Raw genomic sequence first — 25,359 nt, 5'->3', positions numbered from 1 at the left:
AGCCATTCTGAGTTGGGGACTCCATAAATGTTTATTGAATATTCTGGCAAATATTTATGAACGTGTGTTATGTGCAAAGAGTGGGCTAGATTCTGGGATGGACGACTCTTGGTTAAGATCCAGAGATGAAACTAAAATAACCTTGTATGTTAACTACACTGGGATTGGCTCAGTCGGTTAAGTGTCTGACTCTTGGTTTTGGCTTAGGTCATGAACTCACGGTTTGTGAGTTCAAGCCCCACATCGGACTTCATGCTGATGGTGCAGAGCCTGCTTGGGATTCTCTCTCTCTCCCTCTCTCTGCTCCTCCCCTGCTCTCTCTCTTTCTTTCTCAAAATAAAATGAATAACCTTTAAAAAAAAAAAAAGACCCAAGATGAAAAAGACTTGGCTTCTGAATATAGGGAATTTATACACAAAACACATAGGCTCACACTAGACTACAGTCTAATGCAGGGCTTGGCAAACTACCACCCACAAGCCAAACACAACCCCTGACCTGGTCTTTTCAATAAAGTTTTATTGGAACATAGCCCTGCCTACTTGTGTACATATCGTCTATGGCTGCTTTCATACTACAACATCAGAGTTGAATAGTTTTTATGGTCTGCAAAGCCTAAAATATTTCCCATTGTACTCTTCATAGAAAATGTTTGCCAATTCCTGGTCTAACGCAATGCTTTTCCAAAAATTTGTATAGCAAAACATAATAAGTGGTAGATTTTGTCTTGCCTACTGATTCCCAGATATTAAACATATATTGCAATAAATTTGAAAGAATAAAACTTGCTCTATGTGCAAGGCATTCTGATACATATTGTTCCAGTCTATTTCATTTTTTTTTTTTTTTGAGAGAGTGTGAGCAGGGAAGGGGCAGAGAGAGAGGGGACAGAGGATCCAAAGCAGGCTCTGTGCTGACAGCAGTGAGCCCAATGTGGGGCTCAAACTCACACACTGTGAGATCATGACCTGAGCCGAAGTTGGACACTCAACTGATTGAGACTCCCAGGTGCGCCCCATTTCATTTTTTAAAATGTTGTTTGTGACCCATTAAATTCATAACCCATTTCAACCCACAGTTTGACAAGCCCTCAGTCACTGGAAAGCTCAGTATGTTTATTCATTCATTTATTCAAGAAACATTTATTGAGTGCTTTCTACATGCCTAGGACTATTCTGGACACTGGAGATGCAGTAATGAACATCCCAAAGTCCCTGTCCTCATGAAGCTTACATCCTATGGTGGGAGGCAGACAATAAAAGAAGAAACAAAACTAATACACATCAGGTGATGAGAAGGACTCTGAAGACAAAAGAAACAAGATGAGCATGATGGTGGTATTATTAGGGAAGCCTTTCTGTGAGTTGACATGTAGAGGAAGGAAAGAATGAGCTATGTGGATGTATGAAAGAAGAACATAACAGCAAGAGAAGAGCACGTACAAAAGCCCTGAGGCAGGGCCTCTGTGTGGTCCAAGAATGGGCAGAGGGCTAATGGGGCTGGAGTGAGTGCTTGAGGTGACAAGTGACAGGAAATAAGTCCAGAGAGTTGGGGAGAGGTGGTGGAAGGTCATGTAGACAGCTGACTACAATCCAAGCTGAATGAAGTAAACCCTACAGCAGAAATACCAACCAAGTGCTAACGAGGGAGTCCAGATAAAACTGAACAATGATGTAGGGGGGAATTTCATTGATCTACTCATTTGTCCTAAAAACCAGGCATGTGTAGGCACTGTGCTGAGGCAACAAATAAACATGGACCCCCTTCAGGAAGCTCCCTTTCTAATAGAGATGACAGCCAGCTGATGAATAATTAAGTTGTGATTGAGGGAAATGTCAGTGGGAGTGGGAGCACCTGCATGGGGTACCAGGAAAACTTCCATGAGGCAGGAGCTATGTTGTGTCTCAAACAATAGGGACACATACAGCAGGTGGATAAGGCTGAGAAACGCACACATTCCAGGCAGCAGGACCCACACACACAAAGGTGTGATGCCCAGGAGAGCATCACAAGCTGCCAGGTATGATGGGGACAGTGGTCGCCAGGCTTAACAGTGCCTTGGAAGCACCCAGGAAGCTCTGAAATTATACCCTTGCTTGGGGCCCACTCCCAGAGACTCTGCCATGATTGGCTGGCATAGGGCCCAGGCACTGGCAATTTTTGATCCCAGGTGATGCTAATGCAAAGGCCAGTATTCCAGAGCTCTGGGCTGGAAGAGTAGGTGAGGCTGGGGAGGAGATAGGGCCAGACCCTAGATGTACTTTCTGCTGCTCTCTAGAATTTGCACTTTATCTTCCAGCTGAAAGCATGCACCACTGGTGGGCTGTAAGCAGACAATAGGCATGTTTGGATTTGTAAGGCAGCAGTGTGAGAACAGAGAGGAGTGGGGGTGAAGAGGGGGAGATCAGTGCCCCTGGGATCCATTAGGAATAAACTGTAGCAGGTGCAGAGAAGAAATTAGGGGCTGAACCCAGGCGGGAACCGAGGCAGTGAGGCATGAAATACGGATGTAGGCAAGAGAAATGGGAAAGCAGATTTGGAAGAATGTCCTGAGAGACTGGATGCTGGGCCGGAGAGGATAATGGAGAATATGATGATTCCATCCACTGAAATGCAAATTCGGGAAGGATGAGCTCAGTTTTCAACATTTTGGTACCTATGGAAAAGAATAAGGGTAAGAATGGCCTCACACCATTCATTGAGCCCTGACAAGTGCCAGGCCCTGTGTTTTATTTGCATGTCTTGTGTGATTATCACGACAGCTCCATGAGGTGGGCAGTCTGATTATCTTCATTTTGCAGGAGGGAAGACTGAAGCCCAGAAAAGCTAAGTCAGTGGGAAGGTGATGCTGTGATTGTACACACATTCCACTCCACACTGAGCTGAGCACACACTGAGTGCTCAGAAAACGTCACTCTTACCAATTATTACTATCTCCTCTCCCCCATGGGAAGGAAACGCAGGTCAAGTCTGCAGAGAGGGGAGCCAGTCGTATTTTAGAACCCTGTGTGTGTGTGTGTGTGTGTGTGTGTGTGTGTGTGTGTGTGTGTATATATATATATATATGCCGTAGTGGGTGTATATATATCACTAGACCCATACCCAGTCTGTTGCTGCTTTTTATTTTTGGCTCTTTAATTAGGCATCTCAGATGCTTCTTGATCTTACTCATTTTCAAGCTCTATCCCACGCCCACCCCATAATTATTTTATTTTTATTTTTTTAATTTCTTCTCCCAAAGTTAAACTCCATCTACTCACATTTGTTCTGTTTTGTGAGGGAAATTGTGTGGCTGGCCATGCAGCCGGACTATGTTTTTTTCTTGTTGAGAGAAGGGGAACTTTATTTACTTTTTTAATATAGCTCCTCTCGCCTGCTCCAGCGCCAAATAAACAAAGCTGCTATTCATTTCAGCATCTCCCCATCTCTGTCATGCCCAGAGCCATTCTATCAGCAGAGCCCCTTGGGCATCTCTCTGAGAGCCTGGAACAGCAAATAAGAATGTTCTCAAAATGAGTGCTGTGAAAATAGAATCCCACTTAATGAGGCCACCGAGAGCAGGACTGTTGCTTTCTCGGGTAGGGCAGGAGCCAACATTATGTTTAAAGTCGTGGTTGGAAAATGCTGTGGCCTCAGCAAAAAGCCTGTCACTTGTTTGTGACTCAGGGGCAAAGATCTGAGACAGCTGGAAGAATTAACTTAGAATCGGGTCACCACTCTCCCAAAGACCCCCGTCCTCATACCTGGGACCCCCAGATGATATGTCTGCCATGCCCTGCTCTTCCTGCTAGCACCCCTCAATATCACCCCCCATGTCTTGTTCATGAACCCCTAAGTATCAGGTTTGAAGGTCTGGAGCCCAAGCTTCTACCCAGATGACCTGGCCTTGCTCTTTGGCCTCTGAGCCTTCTGTTCAATGAATGATGAAAACACTCAGTATATAAACTATTTCCATGTGGAGCCATGAGGATGAAGGGAGGAGATCTAGAGTCCTACCCAACTAGTCTCCTTGTATGGTCCCATCCCCAAAGAAGGGGCCCCCAAAACTTCTCTGTGGTGTCCAATTTGAAAACCACTCCCTTAGGTCAAAAGAGTGTTCAGAGACCATCCATTTGTTCACGTATTCGTTCAGATAATAGTTCCCAAACACCTACTATGTGCAAGGAGCAAGGGATATATGGTAGTGAATCTAAGAGACAAGTCCCTGCTCTCTTGGAGCTTCATATTTTTGTAGGTGTTATAGACAACTACAAGATCATTTGAGACCATAAGTGCAAGGAGAACACAAGCCAAGGTGATGTAATAGAGTATGACCAGGGAGTGAAACAGCTGCTTTTGGTCAGATGATCAAAAGAGGCCTCTCCAAGTAAGTGACAACAGAACAGACACTATGAGAAGGTGCCAGTGATATGACTGCAGAAAGGGCTTTGCTGACAGAGGGACTAACAAGTGCAAAGATCCTGGGGCAGCATTGAGTTCAGCAAGTTCTAGGAACTGAAAGAGGCAGGAGGCAGGTGTCAGGAGATGAGGTCAGAGAGGTCAGCAGGGTCAAGGCACGTTGGCCCTTGTAGGTGCAGACATGGGTTTACCTCAGATGTTTTTGGCACCCACCATGATGGTGATGTCGTCCCCTGCCGAGATAATGAGATTGGGACACATTCCCTTGTCACAAAGCAAAGATGCTGGATGGGGGATCCAAGAGCCCTAACTCAGAAAATCCCTTCCCTCCCTCCCAGGTTTTCCTCTCTTCCTTTTTCTTTCCGGGAGCTGCACCACCAGAAGTGAACCTGTCCCTCTGGGGGCTTCAGTTTCCTTTTCTGTAACATGAGTTGACTGGGTGACATCAGAACTTTCCTTTCCAGTGAAATCCTATGGAGAGCTTGAAATTATAACAGACACAAAAGTAGTATTGTATTAGCTATAATTTTATTCTATAACTTTTCATTTAAAACGTTTATCACCACATCCATCAGGAGAACACTGAAGGTCTTTCTATGAACTTAGTCTGTATCAGCCTCGGCACCCAAAGTACCTTTATACTTTGTGTCCTCACAGAGCACAGTTTTGAGAAAATCACCAGCCTCATACCTGCTTGCTCTGCAATCTCAGGTTACGTTCCAAATACACCAAGACGGAAAGAGAAGTCTTACTCTGAGGGCTCCACAAAAAACAACTGCCCAGACAGCCCAAGTAAATGTATATGAAGCATCCGAGTGTGCTTTTTGCATGCTTTAAAACCATACTTTTGAATATTTTACTTTAACCAAACAGTAATCCAGTGTTGATTGCAACATTTCATATCCTTCCATGGGACGCTGAAAGATGGTCAGCATAAGCTGTCTTCCAGTATGCTGGCAAACTGATTGTCTCAGGGGGTCGGGTGGGAGGTCCCTAATTTGTAGTGTCTGCCAATTTCTGGGGTGTAAACACTTCCACTGTGGACAATTTCAAGCTAGCAATGGTTTAATCACTGGCTCACAATATTTGTATTTAACAATTGCCTCTCATAAGCCAGTATGAGTCAGCTCCAGGACACCACCACTCCCAGCCCTCATACATAGTTGGTGTTTCTGAGTAGAGTAGAGCCCCCTTGAATGCCATCACCCCAAAATAACACCTACAGTGGCAGGCACACAAGACCCTGAGGCCTTGGGCTGGAGCCCAGGAGGGGCAGCTAGAATAGGGTGGAAAGAAAAGAATGGGAAGCCCAGGAGGCTAGTTTTTTGTCCGAAATGACTCAAGTATGACCCCAGGGACAGGCAGAGGGACACTTCCTTAAGTCAAGTCCTCCCAAGCCCACTTGCACTTCATGCATTTGAAATCATACATTAAGATCTCTCCCCCTTGGGACTCATGCTTCTAGGCTTGGCTAAAGCAACTTCTCCTCTTTAAAGCCTTCTCTGTCTTGCTCAAGCATGATGACTTCTGCCCTCCTGCCCTCCTGCCCTCCTGCCCTCCTGCCCTCGTTTGAGCCAGATCTAGACCTAACACAGCTTTCTGTCATTGTGCCGTCTTGAAGTCCTACAGTAAATGTTCTAGGCTAGACCTTGTCAGTGTTCTAGGCTAGACTTCGGAGCAGAAACCATGACTGGGGCCTGACTTTTTGTTAATTTACTGAATAAATATTGATTGAGCCCCTTCTATGTGCCAAGCAGTGTTCTGGCCACTCTCAGTGTTCTCTCAGTGGAGAACAAATGAAAAGTCCCTGCCTTCATGAGGGTTTTGATTCTAGAAGACACTCAATACACATTAAATTATTTTCTCATAGCCGTCTATGATCACTGCTCTTAGGAAGACTAGGAGAGGAGGGATTTCGTTTATTTTATCTTAACCCCAGCAGAGAACTGGCACATAAATTAGGGCCACCCATCACAGTCTTTTTTTTAAATAGACTTGATTTTTTTACAACAGTTTTAAATTCACAGCAAAAGTGAGCAGAAGGTACATTTCCCACATACCCTCTCCCCCCACACATGTATACTCTCCCTCCACAATAAACATCCCCCACGGGAGTGGTACATTTGTCACAATTGGTGAATTTTATTCAGTGCTAAAAAGAAATGAGCTATCAAGCCACAAAAAGACATGGAGGAAACATAAATGCATATTACTAAGAGAATGAAACCAATCTGGAAAGGCTACATATTAAATGATTCCAACCCAATGACATTCTGTAAAAGGCAGAGCTATAGAGACAATAAAAAGATCAGTGGTGTCAGGGGCCAGGGGGAGGAAGGCATGAAAAGGCAGAGCACAGAGGATTTTTTAGGACAGTGAAGTTTTCTGTATGATGCTATAATGATGGATACATGTCATTATCCATTTGCCAAAACCCATAGAGTGAACCAACAGTGAGCTCTAATGTAGAAACTATTGACTCTGGGTGGTAATGATATGTCATTTTAGCTTTGTAGTCTTTTGATTTTATTTTTTATTATGACTTTGGGATATCTGAAGGCTATTAATGTACCATTGTCATAGACCAGGGTTTGTAGGAGGAAGCTGCTGATTACATATTTACCCACTGTAACCCCTTAATATCTTACGCTGGGTTGCTTCACAGGTTAGGCAGCTCTGGCAAGAAAGCAGATGGGGTGACCTTGAAACTCCTGGAGACAGGACGAGAAAAAGACCCCAGGCTCTGCTCCCCAGCAGCCAGGACCCTGTATGAATCCCAGCTCCTGGAATGGGGAAAGCTCACATATTAGCCCAGGATCAGCCATTCTCACTGCTCACTGGTTATTCTGGGCATTGGGGATCAGAAGGAAGAAGACAAAGTAAGGAAGGTGAAAGTATAATGATAGGACGGTAGGTGGTGGAGAAGGGAATATAGGGGGTGGGGGCAGGAGCAAGGATTTGCTCCTACACAGACTAAAATTACCAAATTTTAAAAGGATCTCCCAGTCTTCTCCCTATTGTACCATAAGCTCTAAAGAGAGGGTGGACTATAGTCATGATATATAACAACCCTACTGGTTACCTCCTATTCTGTTCCTTATCCAGCCTTTTAAAAACAACCCCCCCCCCAAACACACACATACTCTCTCTTTACTCAAATAAATGTATTTTTAAATGACATTTTATATGGGACACTGGGTGGCTCAGTCAGCTTAGCGTCCAAATCTTGATTTTGGCTCAGGTCACGATCTCAAGGTTCATGAGTTCAAGCCCACATCAGGCTCTATGCTGACAGTGTGGAGCCTGCTTGGGATTCTCGCTCTCTCCCTCTCTCTTTCTCTGCCTCTCCTTGCCTCTCTCTCTCTCTCTCTCTCTCTCTCTCTCTGTATCTAGCTAGCTCAAAATAAATATATAAACTTAAAAATAAAAAGAATTAAAATATTGAATGACATTTTATATGACTAACATATATTATGAGTTTTATGGGCCAGATAATTTTGCCTAATATATATTGAAACAAATACCTGTTAAAATTTAAATGTTCATCTGTGTGCCCTCTAAGGCATCCTGTGGACCAGCAGTGTCATGCACAGTGCCCTGTGACACAGCTAGTAGAAAGAAGTCAGCATCCCTGGTGCTCTGCAGACTTGGAGCCAGTCTTGGTCTTTGATTTATGAGCAAACCATGGGAAAGTCACCTGTTCCCCCCTGTGTGTCCACTGTTTCATCTATAAAATTAAAGAGTTGGCCAGATGCTATCTCAGGTCCCTTCACTGAGGCTCTGAGTGGTTCACTCTATAAGGGTAGAGTCACTGAAGGTGGCACGCCTTGCCCTCCCCCCTCCCTCTTCGGGTCCCCCCACCACCCTATCACACCCCCTTTCCCTACTACAAGGCAGATCTGCATGGGAGACAACCCTGCACAGATCCAACCCCCAAAATTAAAAGTAAGTTGTTAAATTAGAAGAAAAACACTCCAGATTTTCCAAACCTCAGCACAGCCCTCTTACCCCTTTAAATTTGGTGAAGTGAATGACACCCTTTGCCAGGGAGGCACATCCCAACCCACACAAAAGAAATCTCTTATTGTTTTTTGAAAATGTTTACAATGACCTTTAATGTCTCAATATTTCACAAGAGAGCCAGACAGACGAGGAGTCTAACCATTCCCAGCCAGGACCCCTACACTCAGCATCCTCCTCCACTGTCTGGCTGTAGACAGACACACCCCCAAGCCCTTCAGAAAAGCCAGCACATTTCAAACCCTCCCTAAAAGGGCAGTGTGTGGAGGGAAGGGGATTAAATACCATGTTTAATCGACCACAGAATCTGCACATGAGCAAGATTAGGTATGGCATCACTATACCTAACACGCCCTCAGCATAGCCCCTGTTAAAACCTCTTTACAGACAGCTGGGAGAGAGACCTCCACGCCCAGAAAATGTGAGCCACCAGGTCCAGAAAAGTATAAGGAAATAGCTTGAATTCTATTAGTGTTTATCAGATTTTACGAAATCTCCAGATACGTTATTATCCATGAAAGTCCTTATAGTCAAATGACGAGCAGCCTATACGCATTGCTTTGTGCCAGGCTCTGCTGAAATTGTTTACAAAGTTTATTTCACTAAATTTTTGTAGCAACTCTGTGTAGCACGTACTGTTATAAACCCATTTTACAGACATGAAAATCGAAGTGTAGGGAATTTAAGAAATTTTCCAGGGTCACACAGTGAGTAAATGGTAAAGCCTGACTCCCAGACCCATGCTTGAAGCAATTCCTTCCATTTGTGAGTCATTTTGTACTTTTTTAGATCTCTATGCATGTAATAGTAACCATCACTGAGAGAAATTGATGGATTTTAGATTAATAGATTAAGACAGATATATAGAGAGATATAATTTCTGATCCTCCTGATCCTGCAAGGAAGGATATAGATAGACATTATCAGCTTCGTTTTACACATGAGGAAATTGAGCCCCAGAAAGATTGAAAAACTCGTTCCAGGTCATGGCATTTATAAGTGCTTAAGCCAGGATCTGAACTTAGATCAGCCTGACCCCATAGTTTGTGCTTTGGCTATACCACCTGCAGAATTTCATCTGATTTTTTTTAACAACGTTGTAACTTATGTAAGGAAAATAAAAGTGTGGTTTAGTAAAGCCCAGATCCTATTAAATGGAATTCTATAAACGTAGCCTGATTGATCAGCTTCAGAGGGTCCCTAAAAATTCAATCAATACCCATCTTCTATCACCTTCTGGCTTGTGTCTTTCAAAACACCTGCACACTAACTGCTTCTTACCTGCTTCTTACCTGTCTATACATCTATCTAATATCTCTTTATCTGTCTGCTTATTTATTCTCTACTTCCCCAACTAAAATATTCCCTTGTATCTGTCTTATTTACAACCATCTTTCCAGCTCCGAGCACAGGACCCTCAATAAATATTTGGGGACTAAGTGAATGAGCACATGCTCAGAATGAAATGACTAGGAAGTACCCCCCAAATGGTATAGAGCCCTGTGAGAATTCAGAGGAAGAAGAAACCCCTATGAATTGGAATGAACTAGAAAGGCTTCCTGGAGGAGGCAATAGGTTTTAGGGCTTTGATGGGTGAATAGGTATTAGGTAGAGGATCAAGGAGAGCATTCCAGGAAGTAAGGAGACCAGAGCAAAGGCACAGAGAGAGCAGACTGGCATCATCCAGGACCCTGAGACAGAAGTGCCTCCAAGAAGCTAGAAACAAAGTCTGACCATGCTTCTGCCTTGGTAGCCCCAGGAAGACCCTAACAACCTGGCCCTTACCATGAGAAGCTTGAATCATTCAGAAGGTTTCTTCACCTCTGACTGTCTAGTCCCCTCTGGAACTGGGGATCATCCTCATTAGCAAGCTTCCCCCCACCCGACCTCCATCTGTGTATAAAATGGCATGGCTCTGGCCCAAACCAGGGTTGACAAGGGAGGGAAGAGGTAACAGGGAACCCATGTCAGCAAAGGACTCAACAAACCTGTTCTTCCTGGGGCTTTGTCAATTTGGGAATATGGAAAAGTAAAAGCAGCAGGCTCTGGGCCCAGTCTTCCCACTTACTGACTATGTGACCTCAAGCTGGTCACCTGCCCTCTCTGTATCTTGTCAGTCCCATCTGGGGATCTGGCAATGGCAATCCCTGCCTCCATGACTTCAGGATCAGGACCCGCTGTCCAGAGCAGCCACCTGCTCCCCCGGTCACACAGTGGGCCACATCAACTCCACATGTGAACTGTTCAACTTCAGTACATCCCAGTCTTACGTCAATCACACTGAGACCCAACACCTAACACTTCTCTTTCCCTTCCGTGGGAAAAACCAACTGAGAGTGTGGAGAGAACTATTCCCATCACACACCTCTAACTTCAAAGACTTACGTGCAGAAAATGAGAGCATAATGAATCTCATTACTGATTTTTAATAAAGGTTACACCTGGAAATGATCAAAAAAAATTACATATGAGATTAAATACAGTATGTTCTTAAAATTAATTTCATCTGCTTTTATTTTTTCCTTTCTAATGTGGCTAGAAAACTTAGAATTGCACACATGGCTGTAGGGATAGCGATGCCTTAGACAATCATGTCCATGCCCATGGGCCCACCTATATCACAGGGACGCCCAAGGCATTTCAGCATAGTGATAAGAAGTGTGGTCCAAGAGCTCCACCGTTAGGTTTGAATCACAGATCTACCACGTAATAACCTAATAACCTTGGGCAAGTTACTTGGAGCTATGCCTGCATATGGAAAGCACTCGATAAAAGTTATTTATTCTTACAGAGAGACAGCCCTGTGCAGTACTTATAGCCAGGAGCTCTAAAACCAGACTGCTAGATGGGCATCCTTCCTTGCTTACCAGCAGTGCAAACTTGAAGTTACTCAACCCTCCCTGGGCCTCAGGTTCCCCATCTGCAACATGGCAAGAGTCCCAGTGTGAATGACTCCCAGCCTCAGCTGCCATGTGGTCAGCATTCAGCAATTGGTTCTGTGGTCTGACTCCCCCGTGGCCCCTACATCCACCGAATGCATCTCCTGCATTTCCCCGCCTCCTGTCTCTTCCCACTGCCTCTCTTCTGTCTAATCTGCAACAGTCACTGTCTAAATGATCTCCAGCCTCCTGGTTGGCCCCTTCCAACCATTTCCACTGTAGCTGCTAAAGCGCAGGTCCTAAATCCTAGAACTGGCTACCTCACTCCTCTGCTTAAAACCCAACAGTGGCTCCATGTTGTCCACGGGTAAAGCCTGCGAGATCCACCAGAGTCCCCCAGACCCTCCAGGCCCTCTCTCAGCATATACCCCTTCACACCCAGGGTTCTGGCCACACATAGCCCCTCTCTAATCCCCAAACATTCCAGGCTGTTCCAGGCCTCTCTTCTTTTCCCTTCTTCCTGTATCTTCCATGAGTGCCTCACACTCACATGTGTCAGCCCCATCAATACCAGACTCAGCGCAAGTTCAAGAGTTTCCTGAACTCCCAAAGCCCCTCAGTGGATGTCACATGCCCTCCCCCAACTTTGTGCCCATGCCGTGTTCATGCAGAATTCTGCCCCGCCCCGTCTGCAACCCACTAATGCACTTTCAGTTGGCATTCCTGACTTCCCTTATAGACAGATGGTAAGAGTCTTAGGAACACTGGTTATGATCATGAACTTATTGACAATATGCTCTGTGCCAGCACTCTGCCTGAGGACCAGACATGGTTAACTTACTTCTCTTACCTATAGCACCTCTCAGTTGGGTACTAACTACCACCTTACAGTTCAGGGAACGGGAAGACAAAGAGATGGAGTAAGCCCCTGAGTATTAGGTGAGTCAGAGTTCAAAGTCAGGTGACCTCACTTCAGAGACCACACTCTTTTTTTTTTTTTTTAACATAATTTGTCATCAAATTGGCTAACATACAGTGTGTGCAGTGTGATCTTGGTTTTGGGGGTAGATTCCCGTGGTTCATTGCTTATATACAACACCCAGTACTCATCCCAACAAATGCCCTCCTCAATGCTCATCACCCATTTTCCCTCCCACCCTCTCTGTTTGTAAATATTTTTTCCCCTTGCCTTTCCCTATGGTCTTCTGTTAAGTTTCTCAAGTTCCACATATGAGTGAAAACATATGATATCTGTCTTTCTCTGACTGACTTGTTTCACTTAGCATAATACCCTCCAGTTCCATCCATGTTGCTGCAATGACAGGATTTCATTCTTTCCCATTGCCAAGTAGTATTCCACTACATATATATATATATATATATATATATATATATATATATATATATACATGCCACATCTTCTTTATCCATTCATCAGTTGATGGACATTTAGGCTCTTTCCATAATTCGGCTACTGTTGAAAGTGCTGCTATAAACATTGGGGTACATGTGCCCCTATGAATCAGCACTCCTGTATCCTTTGGATAAATTCCTAATAGTTCTATTGCTGGGTCATAGGGTAGTTCTGTTTTTAACTTTTTGAGGAAACTCCACACTGTTTTCCACAGTGGCTGCACCAGTTTGCATTCCCACCAACAGTGCAAGAGGGTTCCCGTTTCTCCACATCTTCGCCAGCACCTACAGTCTCCTGATTTGTTCCTTTTAGCCACGCAGACCAATGTGAGGTGGTATGTCAGTGTGGTTTTGATTTATATTTCCCTGATGAGGCGTGACGTTGAGCATCTTTTCATGTGTCTGTTGGCCATCTGGATGTCTTCTTTGGAAAAGTGTCTATTCATGTCTTCTGCCCATTTCCTCACCGGATTATTTGTTTTTCGGGTGTTGAGTTTGGTAAGTTCTTTATAGATTTTGGATACTAACCCTTTATCCGATATGTCATTTGCAAAAATCTTTTCCCATTCCATCAGCTGCCTTTTAGTTCTGTTGATTGTTTCCTTTGTAGTGCAGAAGCTTTTTATCTTGGTGAGGTCCCAATAGTTCATTTTTGCTTTTAATTCTTTTGCCTTTGGAGATGTGTCGAGTAAGAAATTTCTGTGGCTGAGGTCAAAGAGGTTGGTGCCTGTTTTCTTCTCTAGGGCTTTGATGGTTTCCTGTCTCACATTTAGGTCTTTCATCCATTTTATTTTTGTGTATGGTGTAAGAAAGTGGTCTATTTTCATTCTTCTGCATGCTGCTGTCTAGTTCTCCCAGCACCGTTTGCTACAGAGACTGTCTTTTTTCCATTGGATACTCTTTCCTGGTTTGTCAAAGATTAGTTGGCCATACATTTGTGGGTCCAATTCTGGGTTCTCTGTTCTATTCCTTTGGTCTATGTATCTGTTTTTGTGCCAGTACCATACTGCAGAGACCACACTCTTAACCTCAGTGTACTTTTTTTTAATTGAGATATAATTGACATATAATTGACATTGTGTAAGTTTAAGGTGTATGATGTGTTGATTTGGTATATTTTGTATTGCAATATAACTGCCACCACGAGGTAGCCAAAACCTCCATCACATCACATAATTATCATTTCTTTTTTGTGGTGAGAACATTTAAGATTTTTTTCTTAACAGCTTTGAACTACTTGATATAGTACTGTGTCTATAATCGCTATGCTGTGCATTAGATCTCCAGAAATTATTCATCTTCTAGTTGCATATCGGTACCCTTGAACATCTCTCCAGTTCCCCATACCACCCCCAGGCCCGAATAACCACCATTGTACACTCTATTTCCATGAGTTTGGCTTTTTAAGATCCTACATATAAGTGAGATCATATGGTATTTGTCTTTCTGTGTCTGACTTATGTCACTTAATGTAATGCCCTCAAGGTCCATCCATGTCACAAAGGGCAAACATGTCCTTCTTTTTCCTAGCTGAATAATTCTCCAGTGTGTGGGGGGGAGGGTATGTGTGTGAGTGGTGCATGTGTGTGTGTGTGCTGTGTGGTGTGTGTGTGTGTGTGTGTGTGTGTGTGTGTGCATGCACACGTGCACAAAACATCTTTATCCCTTCCTCCAAGGACGGACACTTAGGTTGCTTCTGTAACTTGACTATTGCAAATAATGCTGTCCTCGCCTTGCTTTTCTAAGCTCAGCTAGCATGGTTAATTCTTGAAGCCAGGAGTCCAGAGAGGGAAGGTTACTTGTCCAAGACCACCAGGGAGATCCCCTCCCAGTCAGAAGTGGGGTCTGAGCGTCGCGGTTCTGAGTGTTCTTATTCTCATTTTTTGATTGGCCACGTGTCCTTGCCAGGAAAACCCAGGCTGATGCACCCCAACAACGAGGAGGAAGGACCCTGGGTGCTTGCCTGCAGACGTGGCCTGAAGCAATGCAGTGTCCACAGTGAGACTGAATAGTAAGCACAGCGGAGGGGGCATCTTCTTTGCTTGCTTGGCTTGGTGTGTTTTCATTACAAACAGTCTGGAATCTGATCCCGCCTGGGAGGCACAGAGGCTTCCTTTATTCTCCTGTCGGGCAGAAAAGAGAGTAGGGTGGGGCAGCTTAGCTAAGAAGTGCTGACAGGGAGGTAGAATGGGTCAAGTCCAGGGTCGGGGCCCTCCCTGTGGAAGCCCAGACAGAGCAGGGGCTGGGCAGAGAACCCTGGCAGACAGGCTCCCTGTCAGGGCCTGTCACTCAGGGGGCTGATCATTTCACGGTGAGTAATGCCCCTCCAAGCCAGCTGAGATGATGCCTTGCCTGAAGGTCGAGTCCTCAGGCCCCAAAAGGGAGATTTACTAAGCATCACGTTGGGCAAGAAAAGAAATCAAACCTTAAAGAGTTCTGAGAGAGAGGGCCCCGCTGCCTTCTCCTTAGCCCAAAAAGCAGGGCAAACAAGAAAGATAGGAAAGGGCAGGAGGTTCCAGTTGGGCCAGGGGAACTTTTGGAGACTTTTATAAAACCACTGGTAATAGTTCTATTTGTTATTCATTGTGCAAGCTCTCTTCTGAGGAACCACTAAATAAATGCCTTTCGGAATCAAGTGTTAGGGGACAAAAAAAAGTTGTCTCTTCCACAGGACTAGGCACTTCCCTTTGTCAAATAACAGAATCTTCGGGTGTCAGACTGGAAGAGACGTTAAAGGTCATCTGCCCACCTCATGCTTGACCTTGCTCCTACAACCAGTCAGCCATGTTGCAGGCTCTGTGTGAGGCATTGGGGTATAGTAAGGAATTTGAAAAATAAAATGTAACACCTTAGGAGGAATGAAGATATCAAAGAATGTGGCTTTAGGTATCCAGACAAATGGGTTTCTCATTAGTGAACCCCCGAATTGGGCTTACCTGTCAATGTGGCTTCCCCACAGGGGAAGTTTTTCAGGGACCTTGCCTGAAAAACATGATCTGGGAAACATGCAGCAAATACACTGTTTGTAGGAAAGACAGCTCCCAAAGAGAAAGGAAAGGAGAATGGGCTGGGCTACAATGTTTGCCCCATTTCTCCTCCAAACTCTCTGATCCGAGTAGGTCGCTCCCTCTGAGGAGGGGTGAATGACCCAGGGCAGAGGGGCCACGGGTGTTGCTCCCTGCACACGGAAGGAAGCCGCAGTTTGGAAATAAGAGATTTACACACACACCGACTGCTTTCCCCCACCAGAAGTATACTCTGCTGCTAAAGAAAAGAACTCAGGGGCCCCAAGTCCCTTCAGAGTGAAAAATTCTCCCTCAGACAGGAGCTTCAGTAAGAATACCTTCCCTCAGACACACCCACGGGCCAGCAAAGCAGGTTTGGGCAGCCAGTAGCCAGTAAATGCATCCACCCAGTATCAGGATTATTTTGGCAGCAAATAGCAGAAAATTCTACCTCAATCTGACTTAAACACTCTGAAGGCCTGGGGTTAGCATCTTGGTGAAGGCATCAAGGTCCTAGGCTCCTTCTGTCTGTGCCGGCTGGCCTCAGGTTCAACGTCCTTGTTGGACATTTCCCGCATCCCATGCAGGCGCCTGCGGCCTTCTGAGTTATATATTTCCTGCTTCCCTGCTCACATCCATCATGGAGCAGGATGTTCTCTTGTGTCGGATTGGGCCAGGTTATTCACGTGTCCATCCCTGGGCCACTGAGAGAGGAGGACTGTGTTTTCTGATTGACTTAAGATAATCAGTATCTGCCTTTTGTGTCGAGAGGAGGGTCAGTTCTGCTGAAGCCCATGGCTGGCTGGAGAGAGTAGAAACCTAAACAGAACTGGAGTTCTCTTGGGATGGAGGAAGTGGGGAAATGGATGGTGGGTAGAATCTGAGGTGGGAATTGAATACGGGTTGTTTATTGGTGTCTGTTCCGGGATTAGTCTGCACCTGGGAACCCCAACTTGAGAAGTGAGGGAAGTAGGATGGGGAGGGGAGGGTGAACTTCAAGGCGGTGGCAAGAGGGACCTCAGCTAATCCCACAGAGAGTTTTCAGAATGGTCACAAATCGTGGCAAGAAAGCCAGGCCTTTGAATTCCTGCATCAGTCAGTCACCGCACATGGGCTACCCTGGGAATGTGGTATAATCTTGGGCAAGACCTTGCCCCTTCCTGGAGAGCCACTCAGCCACGAGCCACACCAGACAGCTGGGGGAATGAGCACTTCCATCCTGGAGGGGGTTCCCAGTAGCACACCATGGCAGCCACCACCGTGGAGGACCTGTCTTGGCCTTGCTTCTGTCCCTGCCGAGAGGGAACCCAAGATGGAGTCTGGGGATGACATGGCAGCCCTTCCCTGATGTCCTGCTCTGAGCACCTCTGGCTTGTCCTCAGCAACCTCAGGAGAAAATTGAACAGGAAGGTGCTTTGTAAACCACACGAGCACAAGAAATTCTAAGCTTCTGGACCACTTGTTAGGATTCTTATCCTAACTGATTTCAGTTCATTGTTTCTGGTCTGCCCCTTTCCTCAACTACATTCACCCCCATGCCTAACACGGTGCCTATCACAGAGGAGGCATGAGGGGGCATAAGAGAAGGTGTAAGCCTGTGTTTGGTGAAGCAAGGCAGGGGACGATGAAGGGTGAAGCCAGGTGAGGGGCGGGGAGAGAATGGAAGGAAAGGGTGAGAAGGGGGCAGATGAGCGATCGCATGGCCCCTGAACGGCCACCCAGACCCGTTCTCCTGGACAGAAGTTAATGGCTCTGGGGTCCCTAAGCCCCGCTTGGCTTTCCAAACAGGATGGCGCTGCAGAGAGCACTAGGGCTCCTAAGGTTCTCCTCCTAACCCCTTTGCCGTGCCTCTGCTAGTTCCCTCTGATGTCCCCAACCTCTAACTTCTGGATCCCCCTCCAGATCTCATCCCTCTCCATAGACTATTTCGTTCAGTTCCACAGCTTTCTGTACCACCTGCACATCCATGACTCCTGAGTCTTCCCTTGTGACCTCCAGATTTGTATGCAGAAGTGTCCACCAGGACATCTGACAGTGGACGCAACTAGGCCCTCAGGTTTTCCACAGCCTTTCCCATCTGAGGAGGGAGCAAAGGGAGAGTGGGGGCAGGGGGATCCATCCTTCCAACTGCTCTAACCGAAACCCTTGAAGCCGTTCTTCAGTCCTGCATTCCTCTGGCACCCCACATCCTACCCAGCAGCAAATCCTTTCCTCTCTGCCTTCAAAACCATTCTAGAAACTACCACCCTGGTTTAAGCCCTGTCATCACTGTATTATTAAACTAGCTTTTCAACAGATCTCCTGCCTTTTTAGCCCTTGCGTTGGTCTCCTCACAGCAAAGTGATCCTTTGAAACCATAAGTCAGATCATGTCATGTCCCTACCCAAAACCTTCCCTGGGGCCCCATGGCATTCAGAGTAAACACTGAAGTCCTCACGTTGGCTCTGAGACCCTGTGTGACTTGTATCCCTTCCCCACTGCCCTGACCTACATCCACCCCTCTGGCCTCAGCCCGTTGGCTACAAGCACACCTGCCTCCTCATGACTCGTCAAGTACACACAGTCTCAACCCTTGCTCTTCTGTGCCCAGGGTAGGCCTGTGACTCGTTCCTTCACTCCCTTCAGGCCTCTGCTCAATGCCACCTTCTTAAGGAGGGCTCAAAAAACCTCTGTGTGAAATAGCATCCCCACCCTAACCTCCAGTAAGCCCTACCCACCTTAGCTTCATTTCTTTTCCCCATAACACTTGTATCCGCCTAACATGTCATGTATTTGTCTATTGATTTCTCACCCAACCTCACCATCGTAACAGTGCCTGGCTTGTAGTAAGGGCTCGAAAAACATTTGTCAAATGAATGGCTGGGCTTCGGAGTCCGAGAGACCTTGGTTAGTATCTCAGCTCTTCCACGTGCCAGCCCTGGGTCCTGCAGCCAATTACATAACCTTGCTGGGCCATGGTTTTATCATGTGTGAAATGGGGAAATCATTGTACTTACTGCATAGGATTGTAATAAAGACTGAGTGAGTTAATACATAGTTGTTAGAATAGCACCTGGCACGTAAAGCACTCACTAAAGGTAGCTGTCATTGTGCATTATTGTTGTTACTACAATCATCATTATTATTTATTCATAGGATGAGACACACAGTCCCAGCCCAGGGCCCCACCCCAGCCCCCCAGACTCTTCTTTCCAGCCAGAGGTGGAGCGGGTGATTCAGGTGGTGGCAGACTGCCCTGTGACTCAGCCCTGAGCCTCAGCCACACCGGGGTCCCCTGGCATGGGCTGCCTTGGCCAGAGGGCTCTTGGGTTGAATCATCAGGACCATGGTTCCAGCTGGGGGATACCTTGGCTGTGGAGTTTGGCTGGTAGAGCTTGCCCTCCCTGGGTCCTTCCAGGAAGAGACTGGCCATCTGCCCCACTGTGCTCTCAGGAACTGTACTTTGCCAGCCCAAATCCATCTGTCAGTAGAACTTGAAAAAGAGCCAGACAAGGATAAGTGGGGAAAGGAAAAGGTAGGAAAAGAGAAAAGTCGCTTCAATCCTTTGCCATTAAGCAGGGCAGGGCAGTGTCATGAACAGATCATGGGGTTCTGAACTCAGCAGGCCTGGATGTGAGTGTCCATCCTTCCACTTACAAGCTGGGGGGTCCTGGACAAGTCGTTCACTTCTCTGAGCCTCATCTGTAAGAGGGGGAGGACAACATCTCCCTCTCAAGGTTACTGGGTGGTGGGGGGGGGGGGGTTGGTATACAGTGGACACATGCAGTCTTCAAGTTCTAAATCCTTCACGAACTTTTCAGGAACTTTTGGAAAAGGAGAGGAGGAGTTCCTTGTGTCTCCATCATCTTCCTCCTAACTCCCTGATCCCCCATGTCCCCCCAGGAAGGAGAGGGGACGATCTAATGTGTCCTTCCTCCTTCCCTTCCTTCTTCCCTTTATTGAACACCTGCTGCATGCCAGGTGCTATGCCAGGTATAGAAGTCATGAGCTAGAACAAGAGACAGACAGTATATAAATGAGCAGATGATAGCTGATTATAAACTGTATTCAGTACAAGGCAGGAGAACAGGCTGTTAAAAAGGAAACCAGCATGGTGGAGCTCTCAGAGAAGATGGAGGTGGCGCCATTTAAACAGGGGCTTGAGGAATGGCAGCAAGCCAGCCTTGCGAGAGGAACACAAGGAAAGAACCTTCCGGGGAGGGAGAACAGCATATGCAAAAGCCCAAAGGCAGGTTGTGTTTAGGAGGTGCCAGGAGACCCTGTATTGGAGCGTCACGGGCCAGTGAGAGTAACAGATGAGGCTAGAAAAGGGGCCAGGAGAACATGGGTGCCCCCTCTGACTTGCCCTTCTCTCAGGGACTGCACCTCATTAGTGCCTATTTCCACTGCCTCAAAACAGTCGCCTCGTACATTTTTTCTAGCTTTATATGTCTTTACAGAGACAGGGCTTGTGTGGCTACATCATGGCCAGAAGCCCTTAGGGTTGTTTTTCCAGAGCAAATGACATAATATATGTAAGCTGTGTAGTACCGTTCCTGGCACATAGTTAGTGCTCATTAAAAAATAGGTAAGGTTTGGGGCGCCTGGGTGGCTTGGTCGGTTAGGCGTCCGACTTCGGCTCAGGTCATGATCTCACGGTCCGTGAGTTCGAGCCCCGCGTCGGGCTCTGTGCTGACAGCTCAGAGCCTGGAGCCTGTTTCAGATTCTGTGTCTCCCTCTCTCTGACCCTCCCCCGTTCATGATCTGTCTCTCTCTGTCTCAAAATAAAAAAAGTTAAAAAAAAAAAAATTTAAAAAATAGGTAAGGTTTCTCGAAAGGCTGAGCGATACAATATGGAGATAAATAAAGCCCGATAACAATATCACTGTGAACTGTTATTTTGCCATTTAAAAAAGAAGACAAGAGGCACCTGGGTGGCTCAGTCAGTTGAACATCTGAATCTTGATTTGGGCTCATGTCCTGACCCCAGGGTCGTGGGATCAAGTCCTGTGTGGGGCTCTGTGCTGAGCATGGAGCCTGCTTGGGATTTTCTCTCTCTCTCCCTCTGCCCTCTCCCCAGCTTGCTCGCTCTCTCTCTCTCTCTCTCTCTCTTTCTCTCTCCCCCTCTCTATACATACATGCATACATACATAAAATAAAGAAGACAAAACTTCTAATTTAAACCCAAAAGAAGATAAAACTTTGAACTTAAACTCATCCTTCTCCCCATGATCATTACAAAGAAAGTCGGGTGGGTATCCAGCCCCTCATCTGGGAAACCTTTCCTGCCCCACTCATCCCAGAAGGTACCCGGGTCCCTCAGCTACACGCCCAGGGCAGCCCTCTGTTGACCTGTCTGTGTATCTGTCTCTTCCATGGACAATGAGTTCCTCAATGACAGGGACTAGGCCTTAATTATCTGTTTAATATGGCCCTTGGATGACATTTTATTTTATATCAGGTATGTTTAAGGACTAAATAACAAGCTTACTCTAAACCACCTATGCAGTAAGAACATGGGCCTTTTGAGCCAACATACCATCTTAAAAAGTGTAGTACCCTTTTAATTTTCCTAAAGCGTGGACTGGGTTGAAGTATAGATTGGTTCATTGGATATTTCCACCCCCATTGGTTTCTCAGACCTCCATTTTCCATGAGAAACAGGCAGGCTTTCGCCAGGGATATTGCACCAGAGATTTGTGTTATTTACTGCTGGGGAGAATGCCAAAAGTAGTAACATAGGTCCACAGATCCCAAACCCTGCATTCAGACGCCCTGGGGCAGCACGGTATATTTTGAATTTTCAAGGGAACAGCAATTCTCGACATTTGTCAGACATCATGCAAATTACTAGCCGAGGTAGTTAGCAATTTCAGCATCAGATTACAACATGTTCTGTTCAGTGACATCACGTCTTTGCAAAGCTGGGTTTTTGGTGGTGGTTGTACTAAAAAAGCAAGTACCATGTGAACATCAGTGTGGAACAGGAAATGACGGTAATGGTGTCCGATCCAATTCCAAGGTTTGAGGATTTGTGCAGTGCCCAACAAGCACACATGTCGTATTAATAAGTAATTGTAGTTATTTTAAAGGAAGTAAAAACATTATGTGTGTTTTTTTCGAACCATTACCAAGTTGTTAGGAAATAAGTACTTAGTAAGCTATTTATCTCTAAGTACTTAATAATTAAAAGTGCTTGGTATTTCTTTTGGCCTAGGAAGGTCGTGAAATAGTTCCTAAGATGTTGTTAGGAAATAAGTACTTAGTAAGCTATTTATCTCTAAGTACTTAATAATTAAAAGTGCTTGGTATTTCTTTTGGCCTAGGAAGGTCGTGAAATAGTTCCTAAGATGGAAGCCATGAACCCAGAAAGTCTGGGAACTTCTCCATTAGGTTATAGCAACTCTTACCTACCTCTTTTGAGCTTTCAGTGCCTACCTTGGAAATTAATTCTGAGCTAACCTGTAAGCATGGCCTGACATTAGCCATACACGCACAGAACCTATACTTAATCCTGCCTTGAGAGTCCAGGAGCTGCAAGACTGGTAAAAATTTACTGGGAGGGAAAACGGAGATTCAGCCCGTCCCTCTTCACCCCATCTAACTAGTTTCTTAATGAGTGAACGCCAGTCTGGAATGAGCTGGATGTATGCGTTCCTGTTATAAACACAGAAAAACAAGCATCCATTTGTGCGCCAGGTTACGGTTTATTATCTTAAGCTAGGAGTGGCCTGAATGTCCAGCTGGCCCTGCTAGCTGATCATCGCCAAAAAGAGAGACCACAGAGCAAGTGTTCTGAAGCTACAGTTATTACTTCTGGTAGCTTTCCTTCCAACTTTTAGCTTATTCATAAATGACCTGGTTCTGTAAATTGCCTCATGTAGTTATTTATCTTTGTTTGAAGAAAACAAGCTGGTCTGGGCCATCATACCAGGAAGAAGCATGTTCCACACCGGGCCTCCTATGGGAACTCAATGGAGATGGATCTGGCCGGGGTGAGCCCCTGGTCACATTTGCCTGAAATGTTTTCTAGGCTATTGAAATAGGGCAGTAGACTTCAGTCGCTCATGTGTCTCGGGTCGATTCCAGACCATTTTCTGGGAAGGGTCATGACCCCATTGTTTGTGTTCATCTGTATAGGGAGATGGGATTGCCCCTGTTCAAAGCATGAAACCCTATTAGCTCTCAGCTTCCACAAGAAGATGTTAAGGCCCAATTATCTGTTGTTCGTGAGTCTCTTTTCAATAGGTACCATCAGCCTCAGGGCTATTGCACTTGCTTTTTCCTGCTGCCTAGACTCCCTTCACTCAGCTATTACCATGACAGGCCCTTCCTTTGCTCTTTCAGCAAACATTTGTTGAGTTCCTACTGTGTGCCAAGCACAATACTGGTTGTCAAGGGTACAAAAGGGAATGATAATAATCATAAGAACTTAACATGTATTGAATGCTTGTGAGGGACCAAGCATTCTTCCAAATCATTTACATGTGGTATCTTACTTAATGCACAACAACAATCCAATCATGTTCAATAGCAATCTGGCGAGCGATCCACATTTGAGGTGGAGTGACTACTTTACATCAACAAGTTATCCAACATTTTGCTGATAAGGAAAGTGAGACACAGATGGGCTAAGTTACTTCCCCAAAGTCACACAGATAATAGATGATGAAGCTGGGATTTGAGCTTGCATTTTATATATATATATATATATATAGGGATGTGTGTTTTATTTTTTTTTAATTTTTATTTTTTTTATTTTTTGAGAGAGAGAGAAGCTTAAGCAGGCTTCACGCCCAGCGTAGAGCCCAACGCAGGGCTCGATCCCACAACCATGAGATCATGACCTGAGCTGAAATCAAGAGTTGGTCGTTCAACCGACTCAGCCACCCAGGCATCCCAGAGTTTGCATTCTTGAACACTGTTATATTGTCTCTCTAGCCAGACACAGAAGGTCCCTGGTCTTGTTGGTTTACATCTTTTGCAGAGGGGAGAAACAATAAGCACATTAGCAGATAAGTAATTTCAGATAGTCAAAGATGGTAAGAAAAGAAGTAATAGTAATAAACCCGGGTAATTTGGTAGAGACTTCCTAGAGTGGGCAAGGAAGGGGGCCGCTTTATGTCAGAGAGTTGGAAAAGCCTCCACTAAGGGGTCATCTGGACTGAGACCTGAAGAGGCAGGCCATTAGAAGGTATTCAGGAAAAGTGTTCCAAGAGGAGGGAACAGCAAGGACAGAGGCAGTGAGGCAGGGACAAGTTTGGCTGGGTGCAAAAGAGAAATAAGCAGGACCCAGATCACATAGTGTCATGTTTTGCGACCTGGGCTGCACACAACTGCCTGGGGAGCTTCCAGAAATACTGATGCCTTGGCCCACACCCTCAATCGATCTGAGGTTTGGCTTGGGCAAGAGGAATTTTAAAAGAAGATGATTACAGTGGCCCAATGAGGTATGATGGTGGCTTGGACCAGGGTGGTGACATTGGAGGTGGCAGTATCTCCTCTTTAGCCAGTGCTCCCTCCATGCAGGATTTTAAATGGCTCAGGGCTGGCCTCTCTCCCACACAGCTCACCTGTGGTTAACAGGAAGCACTCATTTTCCTAGCCTGGATACAGCATCGTCTGGGATGCTCAGCCACAGGTGGCCTGGGAGGGCATCAGCTCCAGCGCACCAGCCCTGCCTTGCTGCTAAGACACATATCAGGCTTGCTGAGCATCCCACTGCTGCTCTTACCAGATGTATCAAGGGGAGTAGTAGGCTGACACAGCTTTCTCCAAGGAAATCATCACCTCACAATCTTGACTCTCTACCCACCCAACCTTGTTATATCAGTGTGTGTAAGTCTACCCTATTGTTGGCCACAGAGGTCTCTGTCCCAGCTTACTTTGGAAGGTGGCACCTTTGTCTCTTCTTGCTTCAGCTGTAAATGAAACAGTGCATTTGTCCAGAGAGACAGAAGCAATAAGAAGTGTATATAGGTAGACAAAGAGGTTTATTTTAAGGAATTTGTTCACACGATTGTGGGGGATCAGGTAAGTCCAAACTCTGCAGAGTAAACTGGTAGGCTGAAGACGCTGAATTTTGATCTATTCAGGCCTTCAGCTGATCGGATGAAGCCCACTCAGGTTATGGAGGGCAATCTGCTTACCTCAAAAGCCCAGCGATTTAAATGTAAATCTCCACATAGTATTCCATTGTGTATATAAACCATATGTTTTCACTCTTATGTGGATCCTGAGAAACTTAACAGAAGACCATGGGGGAGGGAAAGGGGGAAAAAAAAAAAGGTTAGAGAGGGAGGCAGCCAAAACATAAGAGACTCTTAAAAATTGAGAACAAACTAGGGTTGATGGGGGGTGGGAGGGAGGGGTGGGTAGGTGATGGGTATTGAGGAGGGCACCTGTTGGGATGAGCACTGGGTGTTGTATGGAAACCGATTTGACAATAAATTTCATATTAAAAATAAATAAATAGGGGCGCCTGGGTGGCGCAGTCGGTTAAGCGTCCGACTTCAGCCAGGTCACGATCTCGCGGTCTGTGAGTTCGAGCCCCGCATCAGGCTCTGGGCTGATGGCTCAGAGCCTGGAGCCTGTTTCCGATTCTGTGTCTCCCTCTCTCTGCCCCTCCCCCGTTCATGCTCTGTCTCTCTCTGTCCCAAAAATTA

General features: G+C 45.8%; 1 protein-coding gene and 1 long non-coding RNA gene across 3 annotated transcripts in view; one reads left to right on the top strand and one right to left on the bottom strand.

Moving 5' to 3' along the window:
* The window catches only part of SYN3 (synapsin III), a 465,355-nt gene that overhangs the window by 401,816 nt on the left and 38,180 nt on the right, over nt 1-25,359 (top strand). The window lies entirely within an intron of this gene.
* Nucleotides 14,776-16,307, bottom strand: LOC123590467. Its single transcript, XR_006708774.1, has 2 exons — nt 16,167-16,307; nt 14,776-14,833 (listed from the first exon to the last, which is right to left on the bottom strand). It is a non-coding gene; the product is annotated as an uncharacterized LOC123590467 (long non-coding RNA).

This window comes from Leopardus geoffroyi, chromosome B4 (genome assembly GCF_018350155.1).
Source record: "Leopardus geoffroyi isolate Oge1 chromosome B4, O.geoffroyi_Oge1_pat1.0, whole genome shotgun sequence".
NCBI classification, from domain to species: domain Eukaryota; kingdom Metazoa; phylum Chordata; class Mammalia; order Carnivora; family Felidae; genus Leopardus; species Leopardus geoffroyi.
The sequence above is the reverse complement of the archived record's forward strand: the minus strand, read 5'-3'. Positions and strand labels throughout refer to the sequence as shown.